The sequence below is a fragment of the Lissotriton helveticus genome, chromosome 8 (genome assembly GCF_964261635.1).
Source record: "Lissotriton helveticus chromosome 8, aLisHel1.1, whole genome shotgun sequence".
NCBI classification, from domain to species: domain Eukaryota; kingdom Metazoa; phylum Chordata; class Amphibia; order Caudata; family Salamandridae; genus Lissotriton; species Lissotriton helveticus.
In genome coordinates, this window is record NC_136069.1 from 68,021,043 (window position 1) to 68,048,643 (window position 27,601).

Genomic DNA, 27,601 nt, shown 5'->3' on the forward strand with positions numbered 1-27,601 from the left:
TTGGGGCCTGTGTGGTGGAGCGCCCGATGGGCGTATCCTAGGACTTTAAAACACGCTTAAAGAAAGTTCCAGAGTTAATGCAGGAAACTGAAAGCCACACTTAAATACAGAAATTGCAGCCCTGTGCATCCTTTACCCAAACATCCAGGCTGGCGTGACTCAACTGGACGGTACATTGAGCACTAGTTACCCAAACATCCAGGCTGGCGTGACTCAACTGGACGGTACATTGAGCACTATTACCAGCAAGAGGGCCATTCCACTGGCCTGGCCATTTGGCCCTTTGCCTCAGCGATGCACACGGTAACCAAAGGGCCATCACAATGACATTAATGGGTATTTCTGCTCATTTTAGAACCAGCGACTGGTGAAGGTGCCTTACTGGAATTACGCTAGTGCTAGATTGCATGCAGAAAAAACACCATGCCTAACATTGCGCTTCTGTTAGTGACTGAGCAGAACCTTCTGATCATAGACCTACCGACCGCGCTAGAAGGGAACATCACAAACCCCTTTCCTAAATGTATAGCAGATATTCACAGAATGTGTATAAACACAACTCTGGACAAGCAGCATTTTCTGCAGCACACATAGAAAGAGGAATATGCCTCCCAGGATTGGTTTTGTGCAGGAAGGTGCCCCTTGACGAGAGCCACACTACAGGTCTAGGTTTGTTTAGCGGGCAAAAAGAAACTGTTGCCATTCCCCTCACCATTCACACTGCTAATGAATTTAGGGATTGGCTATTCATCAGTGGCAACAGGGGGCATGCAAAACCCTGAGGGATATCACCACGGTAGGAGAGGGGAAACCAACGGAACAGTTGAAACCAGAATTTGGTCTACAAGAAACTGAACGTTTCAAATATATGCAAAGTAGACACTCGCTTCAAGACGTAACTCAAAAAAGGGTGAATTGAGACCTCACATATTTCGAGAAATACCTGTTGATATGTTACAATGAGAGCTATGCTGTCTCATGCATATATGATCTACTCAACAACACAAAGGAAGAGAGAAGGTTCCACGCCGGCGGGCGTGGGAAAAAGAATTGCAGGTATCCATGAATGAAAAGCAACTTAAAGATTTTTTCACACAAGCTAATTATTTTGCCAGATGTAGGGGAAAACATTTTGAAAATATAATATAGATGGTACTACACTTCTTCTTAGGGAACCGACAGTGGCAATTTGTTGGAAATGACAATCTTTTGTGTGGTGTTCCCCAAGATAAATGTTTGGATTTTTTGGTCACAGACCTCTGTGCATTTTACCCCATCAAACAGGTGTAAAGTGCTGTGCTCCCTCCTTAAACATGATGAAATTGGCAAACTCCTGATTGGAATATTAATTTACGTATAGGTTCTTAGAACATGGTACCAAAGGTCATTCAGGGCCTGTAAGTTAAATGTCACCAGTGGACTGCAGCCCCCCTTGAGCCATACACTACATTGACAATGCATATTCCTGATTGGAATATCAACTTACGTATATGTTCTTAGGACATGGTACCAAGGGTCAGTCATGGCCTGTAAGTTAAATGTCAGCAGTGGACTGCAGCCCACATTGTGCCATACACTACAGTCACAATGCAAACATAACTGCAGTAGTCTCACTGTGTAGGTTTTAACTGCAAACTCCTTTTGTCACCCTCTAAGTGAGCTAATTGCCCATATGACAGGGTGCATCACATTTAAAAGTAGGATATGTACAAATTGAATGTTAGACAAGTCCTTACAATGAAAACACTCTGACAGCTATTTTCACTGAAGCTGCGTTGGCTGTTACATATGAACGTATTTGTATACAATATTACATTTATTATATGTTGGCTTCAGCCTAGGAAGTAGCTACAAATGCAATTTTTGAATTTGTTGAAATATTTATTACCCACCCAGTTCAACGGTGAAGTGAGGTTTATAATACAGATTATGGAAAGATGAGTTTTATAAAGTTACCTTTGCCCTGCCTGAAGTCCCTGGAAGCTAAATCTGCATTTTGTTCTCCCACTTCTGCCAGTCATTATAAGCATTACAATAGGTGCGAATGAGCTGTGAAACTGCTCCCAGGACAAGGCCAAATTGCCTTGGGTGTGGGAAGGTTTCTTGGTGCCCTTAACAGGATGGCCTGTTAGCTGGGCCCAAAGCCTTAATTAACTTCAGCGAGCGGTAGCCTGCACCCTTTTGTTCCCCAGCCAGACTGGCCTCCATCACAGTGGGCCTCTTGTTGACATCACAGGGGCATATCCTGCTGGAGTTTCAAGACCTGTTTGATAGATCTGCTGAGGTTTTTTCATATGACATTTGGGATGCACTTCAAAGGAGGGAAACAGAATGGCAAAAGTATTTATGTGTGTCCACTGCCTGGTTGCTGAAGACTCAGCTTTATTCTACCAAATGTCTGTCTCGGAGGTTGATGGGGGTACATGGACAGCTAAAACTGAATTTCAGTATTAGATGTGTGAGGACACTAGGATTATGATAGTACACTCCCCACCCAACTCCAGCCCTCAGACCCCAGGTTTATTGTGGCCAAAGACATTAGCCTTCTTGAAAATGCTCAAAGTGGGTAGGTGAGCCCAAGGAACCTTTACTGCATTGGTTAGGATGCCAAAGGGGGCCCTTCACACCCACTAGTTCATGCCAGGCATAAATGTGACATCTCTAGGCACCCACTACAGCACTTTGCTGACCCAAGAACGATCAGAAGAGGACTGAACCTCCAGTCTGAGCCTTAAGAAGAACCCTACAGGAATAGATCTGAGCTCCCACTTGTACCCCACGACAAAGCGGTAGATTCCAAGGGTCATAAGGATTACCTCCTGTTAAAGTTACAGAGACACAACAAGCTACAAAAGTCATTTTCCCGCAGCTGACCAGTGTCCGTTGACCTTGACTGGACCCCCTGTTGGTCTCTGCCTGCCACCCTTTGTGTCTCTAAGTGCCTCCTTGAGGTCCCAGGGGCTTTAGATTTAGAACTGTACTCCAGGGATGGATTGGGACTTAAAGGACTGAAGTCATAAAGCAAAATCTTTGACCATGACAAATCTGGTAGTGTATCCAACCAGCATTCCATCACGTCAGCATCAAATTGGGTCTAGGCTCTGTTCTACCGTGACCATTGGCTATCATTGCCAGTTTATGCTTCTTGGTGCTATTTCTACTTAAAACTTCAAACATTCATATCTGTGATTTATTTTATTGGATTTCTTTGCCATTTTGGTGTAAACCTCCAGTCTGCACACCACTGCACTTATACAATGGAAACTATTTAATAGTACATGGTCCCTTTGTGACACTGCGGCCCTCCATGTGCCTTCATGGCTAAATCCCAAGCTAAGGTAGTCACCCTCATCAAATAACTTCATGATATTTCCAAAGAGCGTAAATGGCTCCTGTGGAACTGATCCGCCTTTCTAAGATGATGACTTTGCAATCCTGGACACCCATCTCATCTGCTTCTTTCAACAGTATGACTCAAAAACTGACAACAAATCATGCACAAGCAATGACCTAGTAATGAACACTGAGCAACACACAAAGAACCACAGTACCACCAATAAAAGGACAATCCCTGCTAATGCCCATGAGTGCTGCATCCAAGTCATAGATAAAGATATCAAACACAGCAGGAGCCTGCAGACATCCCTGACGTAACCACCTGTCCATTACCAAGGGGGCATTACCTCCCCTCAGACACCATAGCGGACCAAAGCGGTAATCCCTAAAGAAAAACAGGAGATCCTACCGCTTGCCTGCTCTCAGTGTTTGCAGCCATTACTGCTCCCCACAGAGGCACACGGTCTGCAGTCAGATGCTGCTGTTAAATTGAAGAAGGCTAAAAATAGTCTTACTCGCTTAAAGGGCACATAGGCAGAGCACTTATTCCATCAGACAATATTTTGCCATAAAGCTGACATATACTGCCCAAAAGAAAAATGGGAAGATAATCTGATGCTGCCCCCGTTCTTGTAATCTCAGATTCCTTCTGAAGATGAAAGACAGGGCAGGTCATTGTGCTGAAAAGAGGTGATGAGAGGAACAGGCTGTGCCTCTGTGAAAGATATTCCACACTGGAGAACTAGTGGGACGGTCACCATTTTTTAATTCTGACCCCAGTATCTTGAGTAGTGTATTTATTGTTTGCAAAGAGCACCCAGGAGTGTCCAACTTGGGAATTTGAGATACAGGCTTCTTGCCCTGTGTGTATTCTGTCGCCCAGGATGGGACTGAGAGCTAAGTCTAATTTTATTAAGGAATCTTAGACCTTATGGTCTATTCGGTCTACAGTGGAAGTAACTACTAATGTGACAAAGGTCTGACTCTCTGGTCTACATACCAATGAGTCCTGTGCATACTGTGTCACTGGAACTAAGCTGTGTCTGGCTGATGAGCCCAAACTAGGAGGAACGGGTCCTAGGTAGCTTGTGTTCCAGTTCAGGACCTACCTGACTTGGCAGTTTGGGCTGGACTGTTCCGACTGGAGCAGGGCCAAGACTTTTTTGCATATAGCCGGGTCCAAACTGAGGTAATATGGTGTGTAAACTAACAATGGATGGGGATGCGGCCTGAGTAATTACCAGTAGTTGATATTAATTCAAGGATACCGTCCATCAATTTTTTGTGTACTTTAGTGTGTCGCCCTAAGTGGTACGTGCATGCCCAGACGTGGACCAGTGCACAATGTTCACTAGAACCAAGCTGTGCCTGGCTGATGAGCCCATAACTAGGGCCAAACTGGTCCTGGGTTGATTGTGTTTCAGTTCAGGGAGGGCCTGGCTTGGCTGTTCGGGATGGACTAGTCCGATTGGAGCAGGGTCAATACAGGTTTACATATAGCTGGATCCAAGCTGAGGTGACAAGGTGTGCAAAATAACAATGGATCAGAATGCGGCCTGAGTAAATACCAGTTGCTGAGAGTAATTCAAACATTCCATCCATCACTTTTTTGTATACTTTACTGTGTCACTCTAAGTGGGACGGGAATGCCCAGACGCGGATCCTGTGCACACTGTGTCACTGGAACCAAGCTGTACCCGGCTGATAAGTGAAACTGGTCCTGGGTTGCTTGTGTTCCAATTCAGGGGGGGCCTGGTTTGGCAGTTCTGGCTGGAATGTTCTGATTGGAGCGAGGTCAAGACTGATTTGCATACGGCAGCTGGGTCCAATCAGGGGAGACATGTGAAAAATAACAATGGATTTGGATGCCGCCCGAGTAATTACCAGTGGTGGAGATTAATTACAGCATTCCATCCATCACGTTTTTGTATACTTTTATGGAAATGTTCAACACGCCCTACATGTTAACCACAGAAATATTTTGCTTCTTACTCTCTAGGCCAGTGGGCTGCTCCAGCCCCGCAGCTGGAGAGCCTCTGCTTTTCAAGGAGGATTATGAGGAAAGATATCAATTCCTGCTACTGGGCAAAGCATCACTGACTTGTTTATTTAGGACATCTATAAATGCAGACTCATTTGTGGACTTTAACTAGTCCAGTGAGAGGGAGAGAGACCTGGACTAAGAATGTGATTGCCATGGCTGCCTGGAACAGGAGTGGAGATCAGACCCCAAGGACCCTCTATACCAAGCCCCTTATATGCCTGTGTGTGTGACTGTGCCTGTCTTCCGGGGCATTCAATGTGCACTGAGCTGGCATCCCTGCTGTGAGGGACACATCAACAAAGCAGGTCAACGCCATCTCGTCCTCCTGCTTCAACACCCTCCGCATGCTCCACAAGATGTACAGGTGGATCCCCACCGATACAAGAAGAACTGTCACGCAGGCCCTCGTCAGCAGCAGATTGGACTACGGAAACGCCCTCTACGCAGGAGCCTCGACCAAACTCCGGGAACGGCTACAACGCATACAGAACGCCTCTGCACGCCTGATCCTCGACATTCCTCGCCGCAGCCACATCACAACCCACCTGAGAGACCTGCACTGTCTTCCCGTCAACAAGAGGATCACCCTCAAGCTCCTCACCCACGCACACAAAGCACTCCACAACACCGGACCGGCATACCTCAGCAGATGACTCACCTTCTACACCCTCAACTGCCAGCTCCGCTCTGCCGACCTCACCCTCGCCACAGTCCAAGGCATCCGAAGAGCGACCTCCGGCGGCAGATCATTCTCCCACCTCGCCGCCAGGTCTTGGAACACCCTCCCAATCCTCCTGCAGCAGACCCAAGACCTGCTAACCTTCAGGAGACTACTCAAAACCTAGCTATTCAAGCAGTAGTAGCATCCCCCCCACCCCCCGCACCGTGAGTCCCTCACTGGGTGATTAGTGCACTTTACAAATGTTCTGATTGATTAATCCATGCTAAAACCATGCCAGATGACGGGGAGATGCAGTCTAGGACAGTCAGAAGAACCTGGCACCACCCAGATGGGGATCGCTTCAGGACTATAGAACCTACAGCTGCACAGAAGTGTTGGCAGAGATGGGCTCATGCAATGCTGGAGCTTTAGAAAGGGGTGACAACCTGTCAAACAATGCTAGAGAGGCATCATATAACAGTAGGGTGGGAATGTCCTTTTAAAAGTAGAACATATGGATGTGGGGTTTACTGTAAAATCAAGATTGTTAGGGAAGGTGCAGGGCGCCTGTTTCCGGGGTGCAGGCGTTCTTTACCATATAAGGACTGGAACATTTCTAATACTCTGTATCTGTAATGCACTATCCAGTCCAACTCATCCTGGGATGACCATTCCTATAGTATCTGTATCTGAGCAGTTTCTGCCCAGCAGATAATAGAATCAATCACCATATATATTTGCAGATTGCAAGAAGAAGATTGTTTTTCAGACAAGGCCTCTGTGGCAGCTTCATACAAACATGGGGTACCCACACATCAGACATTCTTCTTGGAGATTCACTGTTTACAAATCATTTCACCTTCACAGTAGGATCAACAGTCTCAAACATACACTTCGTATTGCCAAAGCCTCAGTAAATACAGACATTACCCAGGAATCATTTTAGAAATCAAAGTGTGTCATTTCTGAATAGTCTACAGATGAGGTTGAAAGGAACTCTGAAATTAAAGTGTCAGCCCGAATGAGTGTTCCGAAAATTGCTTGACACAAAAGCTGTGTTATTTCTAAAGTCAGGCAATTCTCTGAGAAAAACAATAAGGTTTTGTGCACCAACAAAACACATTTTCCAGTAATTTCTTACAGACCAAATGGGCAAACGAAAGGCCATCAATAAATGCACAAGCTCAAATTTGTATCTGTTTAGGATCGAAACGCTCTGCAATCATCCTAGGCGGTGGAGAGGACACTTTAGGGCTCCTTGATGAGCGCGTACGCAGCGCAGCAAGTCCTTTGCTGCGCTGCGCTGTGTGACAGGCAAAGAGCAGGAATGCGCCGTATTTAAGTCAATAAGGCACAGTCTCGCCTTTTCCCCTGCGCTGGCGCCCTTTAGGCAGTCTAGCGCCAACGCAGGCACTCTGCAGCATAGTGATGGTGCAAGGGTGCCTGTGTTGCATGCAGGATTGTGGTTGTGCAGGAAGGAGTGCCTTCCTGCACAAAAACAATCCTGGGAGGCATGTTCCTCTTTCTATGGGGCCCATTACGATGTCGGGCGGATTGCCTCCGCCAGGCTGGCGGTAGCCACCGCCACCCTGGCGGAGGCAATCTGCCCGACATCCATTCCCGAATTCCCCCCTGCCATATTAGCATGGCGGGGGGGACCGCGGCGGACGGAAAGACCGTCCGACGCCTTTCCGCCCCGGTCGCCTTGCGGCCGGGGCGGAAAAGGAATAATATGGTGGCGGTGTCTATCAGACACCGCCAGCCATATTACAATGGGCAATGCCTTTCGGAAAGGGATGCGGTCTCCACTCTGGGGGCCTGCCGCTTTGTTTATGCAAATGCTGAAATGCATTTCTAGCATTGTGGCGGGCGGTGCTGAGAGCACCGCCCTCCACAATGCTAGAAATGCAGGATGTGCCCGCCACTGTGGCAGGCACATCCTAATGCCCCCCACGGGATCCCCGCTCTTATGGGGGGGGGGTCCAATTCCCGCTAGGATGACGGGCGGACAAAGTCCGCCCGTCATCCTAATGGACCCCTATGTGTGCTGCAGAATATAGCACATAGAGAAAAGGAACAAATGAGGAGAAACAGAGATTTTTCTCCTCATTATGCCTTCCTCGAGAAGGTGTAAACTTTTGGTGCATTCACAGGTTTAGAACTTCTTGTAAATCTGGGGATGCGTTAAAATCCAGGGGCGCTGCGTAAAAAATCCCAATGCATTGCCCATGGAACGCCTACCCAGGGCAGAGTAACACAACACAGCGATTTGAGATGCGTTACGTTATTCCAGATTTTGAAAACCACTCAGAGCCACGCAAAGTGGCTTTGCGTGGCTTCAAAAATCTGACATAGAGGTTTGAGTCATGTATGTACCACAATGCGTGGTGCAAATGTGACGCAACCCTTTCATAAACACACCCTTTATTATTCAAACAATACTATTATTAGGCTCTATAGAAAATAAACAATTCTTTTATCTCCCTAATCACTGACAAGGGCTTACATGTATGCTGCGACCTTGATTTTGATTACGGGTGTCATTTGGCAGAAGCTGGAGTTATCCGTTACTAATGCTACATTTGCTGCTTGCATTACTTGTGTACACATTTATAGCCCTGTTCTCTTGAATTTCCAGTATCTGACTCAGTCTCACAGTCACTGAATTTTGATTCAAGACAGGAGGCTAGCATTATGCATAAACCTTATTTCATCACTTCATACCAACTTTCAAGATCAAGATTTCAGTGACAACGTATTGTTTTACACACAAAAAACACAGAAATTCAGCAGATTTAGTTACCCCTAGTAACTATGAATTGCGCCCTAAAGCAACTGTAACTCATGCCCAATCATGTCTGTGTCATCAATTATGTCATATCAAATTTTGCAGTGATGTTATCAATGATATTATAAAAAATATCATGAGTGATGTAGCATGTGCGGTAATTAGCTGTGCATGGCGAGGGCATGATTTTTAGTTACTTTAGGGTATGAGTTGTAGCTACTAGGGATAACTATAACTGGCGAATGTCCGTTTAAAAAAAATTTGAAAACGTTGTGCCTAAACTTTTCACCTCATTATAACATCACTTTAAACTTTGTTTAATGAATTTCTAGTATTTTTTAACGTAAAGTAATATTTTATTACCATGTGTAAAGCCGACCCCGCGGAATGCACAGCCCTTGGCCGGGCCCTGCATCCTGTGTCCAACCCCTTGCAAACAACTCTTTGACGCACACGGCCTTTGGCTGTGGCCAAGCCCTGCATTCAATCCCTCGTGAGCTGTCAATCTCCCACCATGCACAGTTTTCGGCCAGGCCCTGCACTCAACACCCAACAAGCGTGCTACGTCACAGAGCACAACCTTCTGGCATGAGCAGTATACGGCTGGTCTTGCGGGGCCAGGCTGTACTCAGGCAAACTTACTGACTTTGTCAAAGATGGCTGTCATGGTTTTAGCAATCGGTGGGTGATGGCATAGGTGGAGTCTATGCAGATGTCCCTCCTCACCCTGTTTTGTGTGCTCTGTTTTATTGGCCTGTGGCTGAGGTCAACTGCAAGGGCTGGGTGAAAAAGAGCTTGGCAGCAATCCCTGAACTGTGTGTTCTGGGCCTTGGCCAGGAGGGCCCCGTTCAGCATGTTTGCTCCATGCAGGGAACCAGACAGACTTTAGCGTGCAGTAACTGCTCTAGGAAGTACAACAATTGAGGTGTCACTCAAAGTGGGAGATACCAGCTCAGTGCACATTGACCTTTTAAAATGTTCAGGCCCCAGTGGATGGGTTCTCCGGGGCCGTATAGTGGTTCAGGGAGGAGAGCCACATGCCCTCTCCTGTTTCTTTGTTATTCGGTCATGGAGGAGGGGTTCCAGGGGCCTCCTAGAGGCTTGGGGAATGGTCTGAAGGCCCCCTCACCTTTTATTAATATGTCAAGTCCACCCATAGGCGTCCCTTCCTGCACATAAACAATCAATAATGGTGATTTGTTACTTCCATGTGTGCGGCAGAGCAAATTGTCATTATTAAGTGATTGTTTATGTGCAGGAAGGGACACCTTCCTGCACATAAGCAATCATTAATAGGGTTTTGCTCTTTCTATGTGTGCTGCAAAATGGAGCACACATAGGAAAAGCAAAAACAAGGAAAAATAAAATGATTTCTCCATGCTGCACCATTCTAGCGCTTGCATGAAGTTCGTTTTTGGCGCTGTATCAGATTTACACATCCTCGTAAATCTGGGGCAGCGTGAAAAGGCAATGGGTGTTGTGTTGGAATGCTCACAGCAACAACAATGCATGCCCCTTTCACGCAGATATCTGCGTGAATGGGTGCCATATGTACAAAGCGGCATCAAGCCCCAAAAAGTGGATTAATGGCGCTTTCTAAATATGGAGCAGGGCATTGTGCCACAGGAACGTTGTTAAAAGTGACGTAGCTGTGGCGCAATGCCCATGTAAATATACCCCTCAAATGCTACAAACCTTTTATTCACAAGTGAAACCTTCAATTAGCAGCACAAACCATGGTAATCTCATAGTTGTATGACTGGCAGCCTCCTGGCTTGCTACAAACACTTGGAAATGTGATCGCTTCGGTCTCGGCCTCTCTAGAGTTACTTGATTCCAGAAGGCAACAGCATCAACAAAAGAACATGTATCACCCGCAGAGAGCATGAATTAAACACCCTTAATGTCTGTCCCAAAAAAATAATATTCTTTGGGGGAATAAGTACCCACATGCTTGTGAGATCACTTATTTCTGGAGAAAAACATCTTCTAAACTACGGAACGGCCCACATTAGGCTTGTTCCCTCCTTCCTGGTGCTTGAGAAGGCCACAAACACCTCTTGCTGCACATCCACCTTAATTCTTCCTTTTATCATTTCCTACATTCTGCACTCCCTTCCCCAACGGTGATCTCTCCATTCTATACTGGTCATACACTCCCCAAAGGGAGCTGATGCTTTTTCGAACCTGTACATAGCTCTATGTCTCTGAAATGTACCTCGTTATTGTTAGGGGCATATTTCCAAGGGCTTTATCTCCGCTCTTTTGGCTTACAAAGCCAAAAAAGCAGAGATAAACCCAACGTCCTATTTACAAGATGGTGCTAACATGCATAATCGCATGCTAGCACCCTTTTCCCAATGCCTCTCCCTTTGTGGGTCGTATCAGCAAGGTTATCGCCGTTTTGCAGTGAACATCGCTGGAAAACCAGCGATGTTCCCTACAAAAGTGCGATAACCTCGCTAACTCTTGAATTTTTATGGCCCTGGATAATGCGGTTAATAACTCGCTACCAGGGCAATATATTCCAGAGATAGCCTGCGAAAATATAATTATCGCTAAGCACGGACAGCGATAATTATCGCTGGCGGTTCAGGCCCCTTGGTTCTTTGTCTTGTTTGTAAAGCCCCAAAGCCCATTAAGGGCCTGTAAAGACAAAAAATAAATAAACATATAAATTGAGACAAACGAGCAGTACATGTTGAGTGATATTATGTTGATTGGTATAGCACATTATTTACCAGAGAGGTCTGTGGTGCCAATGTGCTCATACAAAGAGTCTTCTTGCGGAACTCGATAAGTGATGAGGAGGCTCTGATGTGTTGAGGGAGGTTGTTCCATGTCTTGGGTGCGAGGTATGAGAATGAGAGACCTCCAGTTTTGATTTTAAGGATGCGGGCTTGTGTGCGAGTAAGGCAGTGCGTAGGTGTCTGGTGGGTTGGTGAACGTGTATGCAGCTGCTCAGATATTCTGGCCCTCTGTTGTGGAGGGCTTTGTATGCGTGCATGAGTAATTCGAATTGGCTGCATTTGTGAATGGGAGGCCACTGAAGCTTCCTGTAGTGCGGTGTAATGTGGGCGTGGCATGGTAGGTCGAGTATGAGTTTTGCGGCTGCATTTTGGATGGTCTGGAGTCTGTTTAGGAGTTATTTAGAGATTCCGGGTGTAGAGAGGGTTGCTGTAGTCCAGTCAGCTGGCGATGAGTGCTTGTGCGACAATCTATCTGGTGTCCTGAGGCACCATTAGAAGATCTTTCACAACATGCGTGGGATGTGAAGCAGGACGTGCAAACTGCGTTGACTAGAACCGTCATGTTGAGCCTGTCATCTTGTATGATCCCTAGATTTTTTTGCGTGATCTGTGGGTGTTGGTGTTGGTCTTAGCTCCAACAGCAACTAGGTGGAATCCCATGAGGATGTCTCGTTGCCGAAGACCAGTACTTCTGTCTTGTCAGAGTTGAGTTTCAGGCAGTTGGTTCGCATCCAGTCTGCCACCACTCTCATGAAGTTGGTGAAGTTGGTTCTGGTGGTGTTTATCTTGCTCATCAGGGAGAGGATGAGTTGGGTGCGGTGCTTAATTTGAGCCGATGGTTTTCGATGTTCGGCACGGGTACTTACTTGTCAACACCAGTGCTTTTGACAGTCTGCCACAAAGTGGCGCTTTCTTGCTAAATTAGAGATGACCACAAAAACAGTCAATCAATAAGTCACAATATATTAAAAATTACTATTGCATGCCCCCACGCCATTCCTATAGCTTTGGGGGCCTGAAATAGTCTGAAATATCACACTTGTAGGAGTGTGATGGTCAGTAGTTGTGTTGTTACTATTATTGGCAATTGCAAAAAACAACAAGTGATGGACTGAATGTGGATCAATGTCACACACTCCCCCAGTCAAAAGATCTGGGCCCAAATCCATCGTTTTTTTGCACTCCACACCACCCTGGGTCAGATAATGGCTTTATGCAAATCAGCTCTGACCCTGTTGCCCCATGGGAACAGTCCAGTCCGAACTACAACAGCCATATCTTTCCCAGACCGGAATCAAGCATCCGAGGACCGGACCGGTTCCGAGGTAACACCTCTCTTCAGCCCGGCTAGCTTGACTCCAAGTGGTGTGGAGTGCCTGGGACCCACGTCTGGGCATCCCCAGCGCACTTAGGGCGGCAATTGCAAAAAACAACAAGTGATGGACTGAATGTGGATCAATGTCACACACTCCCCCAGTCAAAAGATCTGGGCCCAAATCCATCGTTTTTTTGCACTCCACACCACCCTGGGTCAGATAATGGCTTTATGCAAATCAGCTCTGACCCTGTTGCCCCATGGGAACAGTCCAGTCCGAACTACAACAGCCATATCTTTCCCAGACCGGAATCAAGCATCCGAGGACCGGGGCACAGGGTCAGAGCTGATTTGCATATCGCCATTGTCTAACCCAGGGTGGTGTGGAGTGCAAAAAAACGATGGATTTGGGCCCAGATCTTTGGACTGGGGTGAATGTGTGACATTGATCCACATTCTGTCCATCACCTGTTTTGTTTGCAATTACCGCCATAAGTGCGCTGGGGATGCTCAGACGTGGGTCCCAGGCACTCCACACCACTGGAGTCAAGCTAGCCGGGCTGATGAGAGGTGTTACCTCGAAACCGGTCCTCGGATGCTTGATTCCGTTCTGGGAAGGACATGGCTTTTGTAGTTCGGACTGGACTGTTCCCATGGGGCACAGGGTCAGAGCTGATTTGCATATCGCCATTGTCTAACCCAGGGTGGTGTGGAGTGCAAAAAAACGATGGATTTGGGCCCAGATCTTTGGACTGGGGTGAATGTGTGACATTGATCCACATTCTGTCCATCACCTGTTTTGTTTGCAATTACCGCCATAAGTGCGCTGGGGATGCTCAGACGTGGGTCCCAGGCACTCCACACCACTGGAGTCAAGCTAGCCGGGCTGATGAGAGGTGTTACCTCGAAACCGGTCCTCGGATGCTTGATTCCGTTCTGGGAAGGACATGGCTTTTGTAGTTCGGACTGGACTGTTCCCATGGGGCACAGGGTCAGAGCTGATTTGCATATCGCCATTGTCTAACCCAGGGTGGTGTGGAGTGCAAAAAAACGATGGATTTGGGCCCAGATCTTTGGACTGGGGTGAATGTGTGACATTGATCCACATTCTGTCCATCACCTGTTTTGTTTGCAATTACCGCCATAAGTGCGCTGGGGATGCTCAGACGTGGGTCCCAGGCACTCCACACCACTGGAGTCAAGCTAGCCGGGCTGATGAGAGGTGTTACCTCGAAACCGGTCCTCGGATGCTTGATTCCGTTCTGGGAAGGACATGGCTTTTGTAGTTCGGACTGGACTGTTCCCATGGGGCACAGGGTCAGAGCTGATTTGCATATCGCCATTGTCTAACCCAGGGTGGTGTGGAGTGCAAAAAAACGATGGATTTGGGCCCAGATCTTTGGACTGGGGTGAATGTGTGACATTGATCCACATTCTGTCCATCACCTGTTTTGTTTGCAATTACCGCCATAAGTGCGCTGGGGATGCTCAGACGTGGGTCCCAGGCACTCCACACCACTGGAGTCAAGCTAGCCGGGCTGATGAGAGGTGTTACCTCGAAACCGGTCCTCGGATGCTTGATTCCGTTCTGGGAAGGACATGGCTTTTGTAGTTCGGACTGGACTGTTCCCATGGGGCACAGGGTCAGAGCTGATTTGCATATCGCCATTGTCTAACCCAGGGTGGTGTGGAGTGCAAAAAAACGATGGATTTGGGCCCAGATCTTTGGACTGGGGTGAATGTGTGACATTGATCCACATTCTGTCCATCACCTGTTTTGTTTGCAATTACCGCCATAAGTGCGCTGGGGATGCTCAGACGTGGGTCCCAGGCACTCCACACCACTGGAGTCAAGCTAGCCGGGCTGATGAGAGGTGTTACCTCGAAACCGGTCCTCGGATGCTTGATTCCGTTCTGGGAAGGACATGGCTTTTGTAGTTCGGACTGGACTGTTCCCATGGGGCACAGGGTCAGAGCTGATTTGCATATCGCCATTGTCTAACCCAGGGTGGTGTGGAGTGCAAAAAAACGATGGATTTGGGCCCAGATCTTTGGACTGGGGTGAATGTGTGACATTGATCCACATTCTGTCCATCACCTGTTTTGTTTGCAGTTACTATTATTGGCAGCATAGCATGGGCAATGTGTGGTGTAAGCTGCAGTGGCCCCCATGACGAGAGCCCTTGCACTTATTTTTGTACAAATTAAGCACTGGTTGTGTGTCACTGGCATAGGAGATGACAATGATGTCTTGTGATCGGATCATGATGGTAAGCAGTGTCATGTATATGTTGAAACAAGTGGGGCCGAGGGACGATACCTGTGGTATACATGCTGAGTGATAAATGTAAAACAATGGATTTGTTTTCAACTAAGGGTGATCGAGACTCAATGTGTGGCAAGACATAGAGCACTGCCCAAGCCAGAAAGAAAGAAAAAATGATTTAGCGCCTGAAAGGAGGGGCGTTTAAGTGGCAGGTAACTTCAGCAGTGGAGTCTAAACAGTGTACTCAAGAAATCAGATCATTGGCAAAACACTGCAGAGTCAGCAGAATTGTTGAGAGTATACCAATGCAAGGGCGCCGGCATCTCACCGACACTTCAGAGTTATTTTTAGACATGCAGTTTGGGCTGATTCAGCAGGACTGGACCCTGTGTAAAGTATATGTAAAACTCAGCAATGCTTAAGGTCTAACTGCAGCTAGAGGCATTAAACAGATGTACAGAGCCAAAGGGTGAGGCTACCACTATATCATCAAGGTATGTGGATCGAACCGGTACTGCCCATCGTAGGCTTACCTCTCAATATGTTGGCTGATGTATGTGCAGGTCCACATTCTTGACCTCGAGATTGTGCCATACAACTCGCCCAACTCAGGGCATCCATGCCTTGCTGCTGAGTCCCCCCAGTAGCAACAAGAACAGGGCCTCCTGCGACAGACATTCTTTTGCACCAAGCCAAGGACAGAGTCCTCAAGCCAGCAACAAAAAGGTTAGAAAAACGGGGAGGAAGGCAAATATCTGGAGGGGAACTAACTTAAGACAAAATCCTAAACTTATTACCATTTTGGTATTCACAGAAGTTAGGAGTCCTAACTTTACTACTACTAAACTGAGAAAAATCCTAACTTTAAGACTTTCGGAATTCACAGAAGGCATTTAGGAGTCCTAAAGTTAGGACTCCTAACATATTTGAATACCGAAATGAGTAAGTGCCTTTTTTAAATACCAAAATGGTAGTAAGTTTAGGATTTTGTCTTAAGTTAGTTCTGTGAATCGGGCCCGAGGAGCCGCCACTGGGTCTATGAAGGCCTCTGAAGGCACTCGTAAAGTGCTTGACTTGTAAGGCATCAATGAGGTTGGATATATTTAAAAGCAATTTTTAAAAGGCTAAGCTTAAAAATACGTGTATTATTTAATACAGAGGTTTCTCAGATAAAGGGCACATGTGTATAATACAAAAGGGCTCAGTGCAAAGGCCTTCAAAGCACATGGAGGGTAAATAATGTTCCTCTGGGCACCCATTTAAAACTAGGGCAGTGTTTGGGAGGCTCAGGTGTTCACATGCGGTAAGAGGCTTTTAATAGTTGACTTTTATAACAAGCACTGGCAATGTCAAAAGGTCTGATTGCATTTTGATACCTGACAAAAAATAATCCTTGATGTGTACCCTCATGCTACCATAACTCTGACCCTAAACCAGAATGTAAACTTAACCTATACTCTAACCCTGCCCCTCACCCTAACCTTGATGTGTACCCTCATGCTACCATAACTCTGACCCTAAACCAGAGTGTAAACTTAACCTATACTCTAACCCTGCCCCTCACCCTAACCTTGATGTGTACCCTCATGCTACCATAACTCTGACCCTAAACCAGAGTGTAAACTTAACCTATACCTAACCCTGCCCCTCACCCTAACCTTGACTCTCATCCTAACCCTACCTTTAACATAGTCCTGACACTAAACCACACCCTAACTTTCACCTTTTTCCTAACTATAACTTGCCTCCTCACCATTCACCATGACGGTCACCCTAACCCTTGATCCTAAACTTGAGCCGAACTCCAACCCTAACCTAGTGCTACTTTAACCCAAATCCTAACTGTGATGCTTATGATTAATCTAAAACTAACAACCCTGTCCCTAAACTTAACTCTAGCCCAAAGCTTTACCGTAACCTCAAAATTAAATTTGCCCTAAAGACTCTACTCTAACCCTAACCTTTACTTTAACTAAATCTAACTTAACTTTGTGCCTAACCTGGACCCTAACCATAACCTTAATGCTTAATTCACTCTAACCCTATCCTAATTGTAACCTTAGACCAAATGCTACCTGTGAGCTTTACCATAACTCCAATACACACATTGACCCTAGCCTTGACTGTGGCCTTTATCCTAACTAAATCTAATCTAACCCTGAGGCTAATCTTCACTCTAAGATAACATTCCTCCTTATCCTCACTTTAATCCTAATATAACCCTGACTATAGACCAAACTCCAACTGTGAGCTTTACCCTAACTCCAATCCACGCTTTGCTCCTAACCTTGAAGATGACCATTATCCTAACCTTATACTTGAACCTAACTGTGAGAAATTGGGTTGTTAATGATAAGTCATTAACTAAATTTAGCTGTGCTTAACCCTCTGGTAGCTTGGAACAAAAGCAGTCAGGCTTAACTTAGATGCAATGTGTAAGGTATTTATGCAGCACACAAGCAGTAATCATTTGAAAACACAACACAAGAAAAATCCCATACCAATTTAGAAAAATATGGTAAAAGTTTAATAAATTATCTGACAGCAAAAATACAAAAAAAAACAATTAGTAGAACTGGAGTTATGGATTTTTAAAGTTTAAGGTAAAAACTAGCACCAAAAAGATCAAAGTGCCAACCGCTGACATCTAGTCATGCGCGACTAGGTCAAAGTCCTAAAATATGGTCGACCACAAGGGAGCGAGAGTCGAATTCAAAGAGGGGATTGGGCGCAGTCTACGCTTACCTTTGGACTTAGATGAAATTTCAGCAAAAATTTGTCTGAGAAGGTAAAGATCAGCAGTGCAAGGCTGCAGATGGTGTCCAAGGAGAAGTTGTCATCATCCGGGAGCCGCTGGATGAAGTTGCGGTGAAGAGTTCTGTGTTCGGCCTTATTCTCTTTTTAGGAATTTGAACATTTCCAGCTGGATGAGGCTGGAGGCTGTAGCCAACGAGAGCTCCACAAGGCTGCGAAGGACCACTGAACAGGATTTGCTGTTCCAGAGAAGAATGTAGCACAAGTTGACGTGAAGTCAAGGCTTACTGGAGATGCACCTGGGGCGGATGGACGAGCAGTGTGGTCCCAGCCTCCACATGGTTTTCAGAGTGGTTTTTAGCCAAAAAGTCCCATGTTTTGGATTTTGGCTATCTGGGCACCATTAACACCACCAAGGGTCCAGGACTGGAGGGGCACTACTTGGGGGTTTAGGACTCACTCAGGCTGTGTCCAGATGCGGGTTCAAGATGGTTGGAGCCATTTCTGTCCATGAGGCTCTAATCAGGAGGCCAGCCAAGTCACCCATGGAGTCACTCTGGTAGTCCTGAGGTCAGCGGTGGAACGGGGCTCAAGTATCAGGACAGGCATCTTAGGTTTCAAAGCAGGCTTGAGACAGCAAAGCAGTCCTTCCAAGTCCAGCAAAGCAGCCTCCTGAAGTCCACAGCAGCAGGCAGCCCTTTGAGTGTCCTTACCCAGGTCCAGAAAGTGAACCGAGAGTGGGTCTGAGCGTCCCCACACCTAATCCCTCTATTGTGTGGCTGTCTATGAAGAATAAACAAAGCCCAACTGCTAACTGCACCCAGTCATATGCCCAATGTGACTCAGGGAGAGGGTGAAGGCATCAAATACCTAGGGCAGGAAAATGCCAACTTTCTAAGGGTGTAATTTTCAGAATTGGAACTTCAAATCTGACTTTACTATTAAAGAGGGTTTTAAATTACAATTTCTCTGACACTAAACACAAAATGTTTACCTGTTCCCAATCAAACGTTAGCAGTTGTAATAAGGCAACCCCATGGCATCCTATGGAAGAGGTAGGCCTCACAGTAGCAAATAACACATTTAGGAGTTTTTCACTTCCAGAGAGGTAAAAGCAAGAACTACATGTCGAACCTTTTAATTAAATGCACCCTGCCCTTTGGGCCAACTAGGGCCTACCTTAGGTGTGATGTATATGTAATAAAAGGGCAGTTTAAGACTTGGCAAGGAAGTTATGTTGCCACTTTGAATTGTCAGTTTAAAACTGTATTCAGGCTGCAATGGCAGACCTGGAACTTGTTTAATTGGCAACATAAGTGTGTGGCACAATAGGTTCTTCAGGCCCACTAGAAGCATTGAATTTACAGGTGCTCGGTATATGGTATACCACTTTACTAGGGACTTATAAGTCAATTAAATATGCCATTCAGGTGTTGCCAATGTTACCATGTTTTAAGGAGTGAGCACAAGCACTTTAGCACTGGTTGGCAGAGTAAAGTGCAGAGAGTCCTAATGCAAGCTAACACAAATTCAGAAAAATAAGAAGTAAAAGGCAAAAAGCTTGTAGGAAGACCACACAAATGCAGACACAGCTAACACTAATTCTGTGGCTCAACCTAATCCTGACCAGTCATCCACCCGATGATCCATTTACATGTATTCAATTTGCATTTCTCTGATTTTGCTTTTCAATGGATTCGCTTTCCGATTAAATCTTTTCAGTGAAACAGTACACACTCTAATATTTCTCTGTTGTCAGACATATTTTGTCATCTGCAACTGCTTGCTACCACAGTGCATCCTACCCGCTGGCCTCCTTTCCCAGAGATTTGTGAACTTGAGGGCTAATCACATCTTTCAGGCTCCAGTTTATCCACTGTACTCTCCTGTACAGGCTGTATTTCTTATTACTATTCCACTGCAAACCATTGTGCTTCCTCTCAGAGACCTTGAGCCCAGCTTAAGGTGAAGGAAACAGATAAGAGTATTGATGTGAAACAATGGATTAGGAGAATGATAAAAACAATGTTCTAAGCACCAGGGACTAACCGAGATGAGCTTCTGTGTGAAGGCAATAACAAGTAATGATAATAACAAAGTTATCAGTGTTCCATGCTTAGGGTGCCATGGCAACTGGAAATACAAGGACTTCTGCCTCTCCAGACTATGGAGCATGACTTTTGAAGGCTGGATCCAGGGGTAGCGGTCTACACTGTAGGAATCTGCAAATAATGCACACATTGGCAATTTACACACTACAAAAAATCATAATAATCATGAAGATAGTATATGTGTACGTGTTTTAATCTTCACAGCAAAAATGATGATGCTGATCATAATCACAAAACACGGTCCTCTCATCGTAAGCATCACAATATCACCAGCTCACTTTGAAACTGGGACACTCAGGACTAGGGTTTATCCTCAGACTAGGCACTGACCTAACACTCGAATGTGACATTTTTGCAAGTTGGTAACTCCACCAATGTGAGGTTATGCCTATAGTGAAAACCCATCACTTTGTTCCTCCAAACCGGCCAAAGATGCCATTCTGTCCACCAATGGTGAACACAGCTTCCCATTTTAAACTATATTGAGTTTTGGTATTGTAAAAAAAAATGTAAATGTATACTTGTAAAGCGCACTGTTACTCCATTACGCAGTGTCCTGGCGCTGTATACCGCTGTGGAACCCTTCCTGGCTTTCCCTGTGAGATGCCCCCTACTGGGCACCCCCAAGGTGAAGCCAGGCATCCCAGCGCTTTCGGGCCGTTGTGGAGATTAAGCAAGCTATTGCCCAGAGTTGCAGAGTGGGACCCATGGTTAACTTAGGCACCTCAGCGAGAATTATCGAGTCCGCAGACATTGACCCAAGACCCTGCCGCGAGGGGAATTGAACCCTGGTCCCGGGCCGACCTCTGCTTCAGGGTCTGCCGCTTCTAACCAGTGAGCCACACTTCTCCTTCTCCTTCTTGTATGCTATGTTCTGTTATGCCATGCTATTTCATGCCAACTTGCGCAGCTGCATTATACTGTGATGTTATACTATGGTAGGTTTTGGTCTGTTATGCTAGGATATTTTATGCTACCTTAAGCTGTTCTCTTATGAGCTATGTTTTGCTATATTATGCTATGTTGTTATGTTTTGCTAAGCTATTTACGCCATGTTCTGGTATGATATGTTACAGTATATAATGCTAGGTTATGTTACGGGATGCAATGCTATTTTATGGTGTTATCCCATATGGTGTTATCCCATATGGTGTTATTATTCTATGCTATGTTATGCTATGACATGCTATATCTTGTCATGTTGTGTGTTTTCTACAATGTGATCCTAGACACCGAAGTTGCCTCATGGTGCTTTTTTGGAAAGTTTTGTGGAAATTTGTCAAATGCAGCCAATTTTATTTGCAACACACAAAAGGCATTTCGTATGGAAACATCATCCTGACCATAATTACCCAGTGGTGTCCGCCACTTGATAATATATATATATATATGTATATATGTATAGCCAATTAGCTAATGACTTGTCATCGCTATATGAATGTATGACATTACAATGCATACATTTACAACATATGCCTTTACAACACAGTTTTTACATCACAACATCCTTTACAACGCATACATTTACATCGCATGCCACTTCAACAATGTTTTTTAAAACTACATTTGCAACGCATTCCACACATCTCATTATACCTTTACAACACATACCATTACAACGCATACCATTACATTGCATTTAAGATAAGTGTGGATAGTGTAGCAGTAAAAATTACTATTGTAACTCCAGGGGTTGCAACAGCAGGGTAAGTGTTGCATAGTGTAGGGGTAAAAATTACTATTCTAACTCCAGGGGGTGCAACAGTAGGATAAGTGTCGGATAGTGTAGGGGTACTATGCTTTGTAATGGTATGCATTGTAATGACATGCGATGTAATGCCTGCGTTGTAGTGACATGAGTTGTAGTGTCATGCGTTGTAGTGACATGCAATGTAATGGCTGCTTTGTAGTGACATGCATTGTTTAGGATGTTGCGATGTAATGACTGCGTTGTAAATGTAGTGGGGTGTAATGACTGCGTTGTAAAGGTTGTTTCCCTCGCTATATACCTCGGCAGTACCGTGGTACTACAGCAGCCACAAATATAACTAAATTGAAACCACTTAAAACGTATGAAATTCTTACCCTACTTACCTGCAGTACACCCACTGCGCACATAATATATAATCCTTCCAAATTTCACCAAACTCCGCTTTTTTCTTTGCACCCCCTTGATGAAACACCATGAAACTTTCAAGGCTCAGAGAATGAAACGGAGGCACCAGGCCTGCTTAGTTTGACGGACAATCATCAAGCGGGTGCAAAGTCATTAAGGGACCAAAATCTGTATCTCTGGTCACCCTAACTATAACTACAGAGTGGCTACAGGTCACGGTCCAAGTCCATTTTTTATTAACTTTCACATTTCTTACCCTCTTTCCCACCATCCGCTCTTTCCAAATTGTGGAACGCTCAGACAATGACCATCTCCCACAAATACTGGCCTTAGATTTGGGAAGAGAGGTCACCAAGAGGAACCCACCATGTGTGATACCCAATACACTACAAATTACAAGAAATTGAGATGATCAGAAATGTGTATAACCGAGATTGTCGGCAATGCCGAGGCCGTGATAGCAGGGTGTGAAAGGCTAAAGCTAGACTAGATAATAACATGGTACAAATGCACAACTGAGCTGCTTCGAAGTGGCAAGCGTGGCAATGGGGTCCCGCCCATGATTAAAAAAGGGGAGCCCTTAGGGAATTGCCAACAATTGAAAACAAGATCATTAGCCTGCTGTTTGGCCAAGAAGAAGTTGAACCAGGTACTGAGGGTTGCTCGAAGGGGATGTGACAAAACAAGCAATAGCCTTGACATTTTAAGATCTGCAAAAAAAGAGTCCAGGAAGTCCATCTGGGATCACTATAGAAAAAGAAATGGGCAACTTCTGGGCCAAGCTGTACTACGATAGGAAGCAGCCCAGCTCTAGAAATTTCTGGGGAACTGCGAACAACTTAAATCGACAATGGCAAGCCGTAAGCAATATTCAGATTAGGGAAGAGAGGTGGGCGGCCTTCCTTCAATAACCTTTCCTGGTAGATCCTACAACTACTATGCTCCAGGAGGCTTATTCTACACTGCTGCCGTAAGCGTGCTAAGCCTTCTTTCGCAGAGGGCAAACATCGAATGGCTCATCTACCCAGGTCATTGCACCTCTCCAAGGTACTCTTCCAACTGAAGATTACTGTTCCATTACAGTCTTGCAGCCCCCCTGCTTATTCATAGAGCTCTATTTCAGCAAGGTAAATCTTTTCCAGGTACAGCCTTTTACACTGCCTCTAACGTAGATGAAGTATGTTCTCTTGAACAAGAGAGTAACCAAAAAAGGAAGGAGAGGTGAAAATCCCAGGCCCAAAGGAATACCCCAGGCCATCTACCAAACTGACCAACAGAAGTGGGCCGGATAGCTGGCACCTCTCTACTCTAACACAATTTCCACTGGTAATATGCCCAGCTCATGGAGAAGCGCAGTCATCATCACAATCCACAAAGGGCGAGATAAGTTCGCACCAGAGAACTACCGTCTTGTCACCCTATTATATAATGAAGATACATATTTAGCAATGCATGCATTACAGTACTTGACTGCCTGGGCAGAATCAAAGAGGATAATTCCAACAACCCAAGCTGGCTTTAGAAGATGCTCCGACACAATCACAAATATTCTGGCCCTGTCAATCCTACTCGAACAAATGCATAAGCAGCATCATATGACATACTTCTGCTCGTCAAGTACCAGACGGCTTTCGACTGTGTAAACCACACAAAGCTTTGGAGGAAACTTAGGGTCAGGAACATACCATCTCATTCGCTTAGAATCAAAGGGACACTCCACAGCTGTGCTTGCATGCGGATCAAAGTCAGAAATGGCACCCTGCTGTCAAGAAAGATCAATACACATCAAAGTTTAAAACAGGGGTGTGTGCTGGCACCATATCTTTTCAATCTCTTTATGGTCGACCTCTCCTCAGCCTTTGACGCAACTAACAGCAATGCCCTCCATCTTGGAAGGTTTGAATTGAATCACTTACTTTATGCAGGCGGCATGTTTTTTTGCAGCCAAACCAAAGTAGATCTGCAAAGGCTGATAAATACCCTGCAACTGCACACCATGCAAAATGATTGAGGGCCTATTCCACACTTTGATGGATGGGATACTCCATCACAAATGTGATGAATATCTCATCCGTTGTATTACAAGTGCCACAGGATATAACGTATTTATAATATGGCAGACGGGATATCCATCATGTTTGTGACATAGTATTTCATCCACATAAGTCTAAAACAGGTTCTTAGGGGCCGATTACGATGTCCGCTTGCCATCGTTTGTGCCAATGGGACCGCCTGCCATAGGTGCGGCGGTCCCACAAAAACACATTAGGATGCGCCCGCCAGACTGGCGGGAACATCCTGTATGTTTACATTATGGTGGGTGGCAGCACCCGCCACAATGTAAAAATACATGTTTTACATTTGCATGTACAACGTGGCAGGCACCGTGCGGTGCCTGCCACCTTGTACATGCAAATGTAGGGGGGTACCATAGGTACCCCTCACGTGAAGCACACCACCCCCCCACACCCCCACCCCCCTGGGGGGCAACAAGCCCTCAAAGCCATTTTCCGCCTGTCTTTTTGCTGCAGAAACTCCGCCGCAAAAGACAGGTGTCCTAATGCCCACGGCGGTACCTGCATGGCACCGCCTCCTTAGACCCCCTGTACCTGGTCCCGCAAGGTGGGCGGAAAAGGTCCGCCTTGCGCGATCACGGCAGACGGTCTTTCCGTCCGCCGCGGTACCTTTCCCATTCCCACCGCCATCCTAATTGGTGGTGGGAATTCTAAAGGGGATGGTGGGAATATGAATTATTAAATTTATAATTAATTATGTTCATTGTGCAAATGATTTTCTGTCAAGTTTTACGAGTGTGTCGTGCGATTTGTGGGGGTATACTGTGGGAAGTAAATTAATTATAATATATTACAAAAAAATGTAATAATGATAATTTGTTTGTTGATAAATATTTATATTAATAGTGTAAATATTTTTCTTTTTTTTTTTCTTTTTTTTTTTTTAAACCTTTATTGTGCAGTATCAGCAAACAATTATGGGCCTACAACCACCTGGCCGGCCTCAACGTATGTCTAAGCACTTTCATAAGTTATACGGTAACTCAGCAGTACGGTAATAAAAAGTAGCAAGCATTCAGAATTACACTGGAAAATATCAGACTGCCGTGAAACAGGAGAATTAAGGTTCATTTTAAAATATATAAACAACGTACGTAAAAGGAAAGGAACAGAGAAGGATCAGTAACCATATAGTCCATCGAGAGCAAGAGTGAGCAACGCCCACCAAAGGATATCCAACGAACAGGGAAACACAAGCAAAGAACGGCACATAAATAGCAATGAAAGGATAAACAACCACCAAAATATTTCGCGCCAGTCCGTATCCACCCCACATCAAGCAACCCTACTGACCCGAGAAAAAGAGAGGAGAAAAGAAATAAGAAAGGAAAAGAAAAATAAGGCCCATAGAAACTGAAAACGGACAAAATAAAACCCCCCACCCTACACACATGCAGAGGCTACGGCCTACCCCCCCCCTAGCAGTGTGTCTGTCGCCCAATAAAGAGTACCCGAAATATAGACAAAGAAAAGAAAGACAGAAAGGAAAAAGAAACTATATAAATCGGAGGAGGGTCATACATATGAGCTCCCGGTCTCCCAAGCCTCAGGTTTATTCTCCACCCCAAGAATAAATGACAACAATGATAAGCAACGGTTACGGTAATGAATGGGGAGAGACAGCAAAAACAGCACAGCTGAATGTTACATTGGGACATGTCAATCCGATCCTCCGCCAGCCAAGCAGCCATCAACTATAATAGGGAGCACCTAGCCCTGGCCTGTTCGCGCGAGCCCCCCTAAACATGGCTCCCGAGGGAAGCCCGTCCCATCCAACACAAAGGAACAAAATGTCCACGCACGGCAGAGGAGTGGTCCGTAAATACAAAATGGACGCCGCCAGTTACCAATATGGCCATCTTCATCGACAAATATCGCCCCCAAGTTCGCCCGATGATACTCAGTCCATAGCAAGGAAAGTGGGGCTTGGAAGGAGGAAGCCGTCAAAGGGGCTAACAGCTGAAAAAGCATTGTTCGGGGCGGTGGCGACGATACCACAAACGAAATCTCAGCCCCCAGGTGGGAGAGATACACTGCAGTGCCACAGGAGCTAGCAGACGGCCGTCCGCAGGCACCAACACCATCAGGGAGAATACGCTCCCCTCTGCACTCGCGCGGAAACATTGTAGCCCCCTCAGGAACTGGAGAAGGCAAATCGTCACCCCACTGGGAGCAGTTCCGCCGTATCCGCCTCAGAGTGAACTGAACGCCATCAAGTTTATCACCCAGCTCTCGGTAACCATCCCTCCACACAGATCGTAGATCCCCAAGAGCAGCGAGAATGGTGCCACAGGATAGCTCAGATAGGTGACTCCACACCTCCGTGTTACGAGATGACCCGCATACCCCATCACACATCACATCGATAGGCAGGGCACTGCATTCCAACTCGCGTAGGGCGCCATCAAACGTGTTCACCATGGAAGGAGAATGACAATGAGATGGGGGCGAGGACGGCACCGGCAGACCGCAGTCCAAGGTACCGATGCCAACAAGGCGTACCTCGAGGGAACGATCTTCTGTAACAGCCATCCCCTCATCAATGCAAGGCTGGGTCAAATTCGGGGGCCGTCCGCAAAAACCGGGCAATCTCGAAAATGGGGTCGGCTCCGCTCACCTCCGGCTTTTCACAAAGAAGAAGTATTCCCAGGGAGCCCCCATCTCGCAAATGCCCTCCAGTCGCGCGGCGTGAGGAGCCGCGCTCCAGTCGAGAAATTCCGTTCCTGCTCCCAGTCAGCAGTCAATGCGTCTCAAAGGGCCAGCTCCGACCAGGCCCAGCTGGCCGGTGTTGATCAATTAGGACCCGGCTGCATTCAGCGGCGTAGGTCCCGGCTTCAGGGCGGCGGAGGCCACCAAACAGCTTCCCGAATAACTCCGGTTCCCGGGCAGGTAGAGACTCCGGGAGAACACGAATGAGGACAGCGCGCAATCACCGGCACCCCGCTGCAGCGCGACCTCAGGATGGTAATCAGGATTTCAGAGCGGGGCTCGAGAGCTCGCGGAGCCGGGAGCCTACACGTCCGCTCCGGCGGCCATCTTGGCTCCTCCCCCCAATATTTATCTTTTTAAAGCTATGTTTTAGGTGCAGGTTGTGAATTTTATGGGGTTGTAGGGTGGGAAGTAACTAAATTAAATGTATGCAATAAATAGGATTTTGTTAATAAATAATTCCGAAATAGAAATATTTATTTGGATGAAACAAAATTGTCTTTTATTTATAATGATATTTGTAGTTATTTGGGATATGTATTTAACATTGCAATATGTTTTGTTATTTTGTTATTGTTAAATCGTAGTTTTTTGTACATATTTATATTTTCCTTAATTGAATTTTAAATCATATTTTCTTTTGTTCTAGATAATTTGTTTGTTTTTAATGTTGCTC

At 45.9% G+C, this 27,601-nt stretch overlaps 1 protein-coding gene across 1 annotated transcript in view; it reads right to left on the reverse strand.

Annotated features, from left to right (window-relative positions):
* Positions 1 to 27,601, reverse strand: part of STXBP5L (syntaxin binding protein 5L) — a 1,741,945-nt gene that overhangs the window by 1,044,678 nt on the left and 669,666 nt on the right. The gene's annotated exons all lie outside the window — the stretch shown is intronic.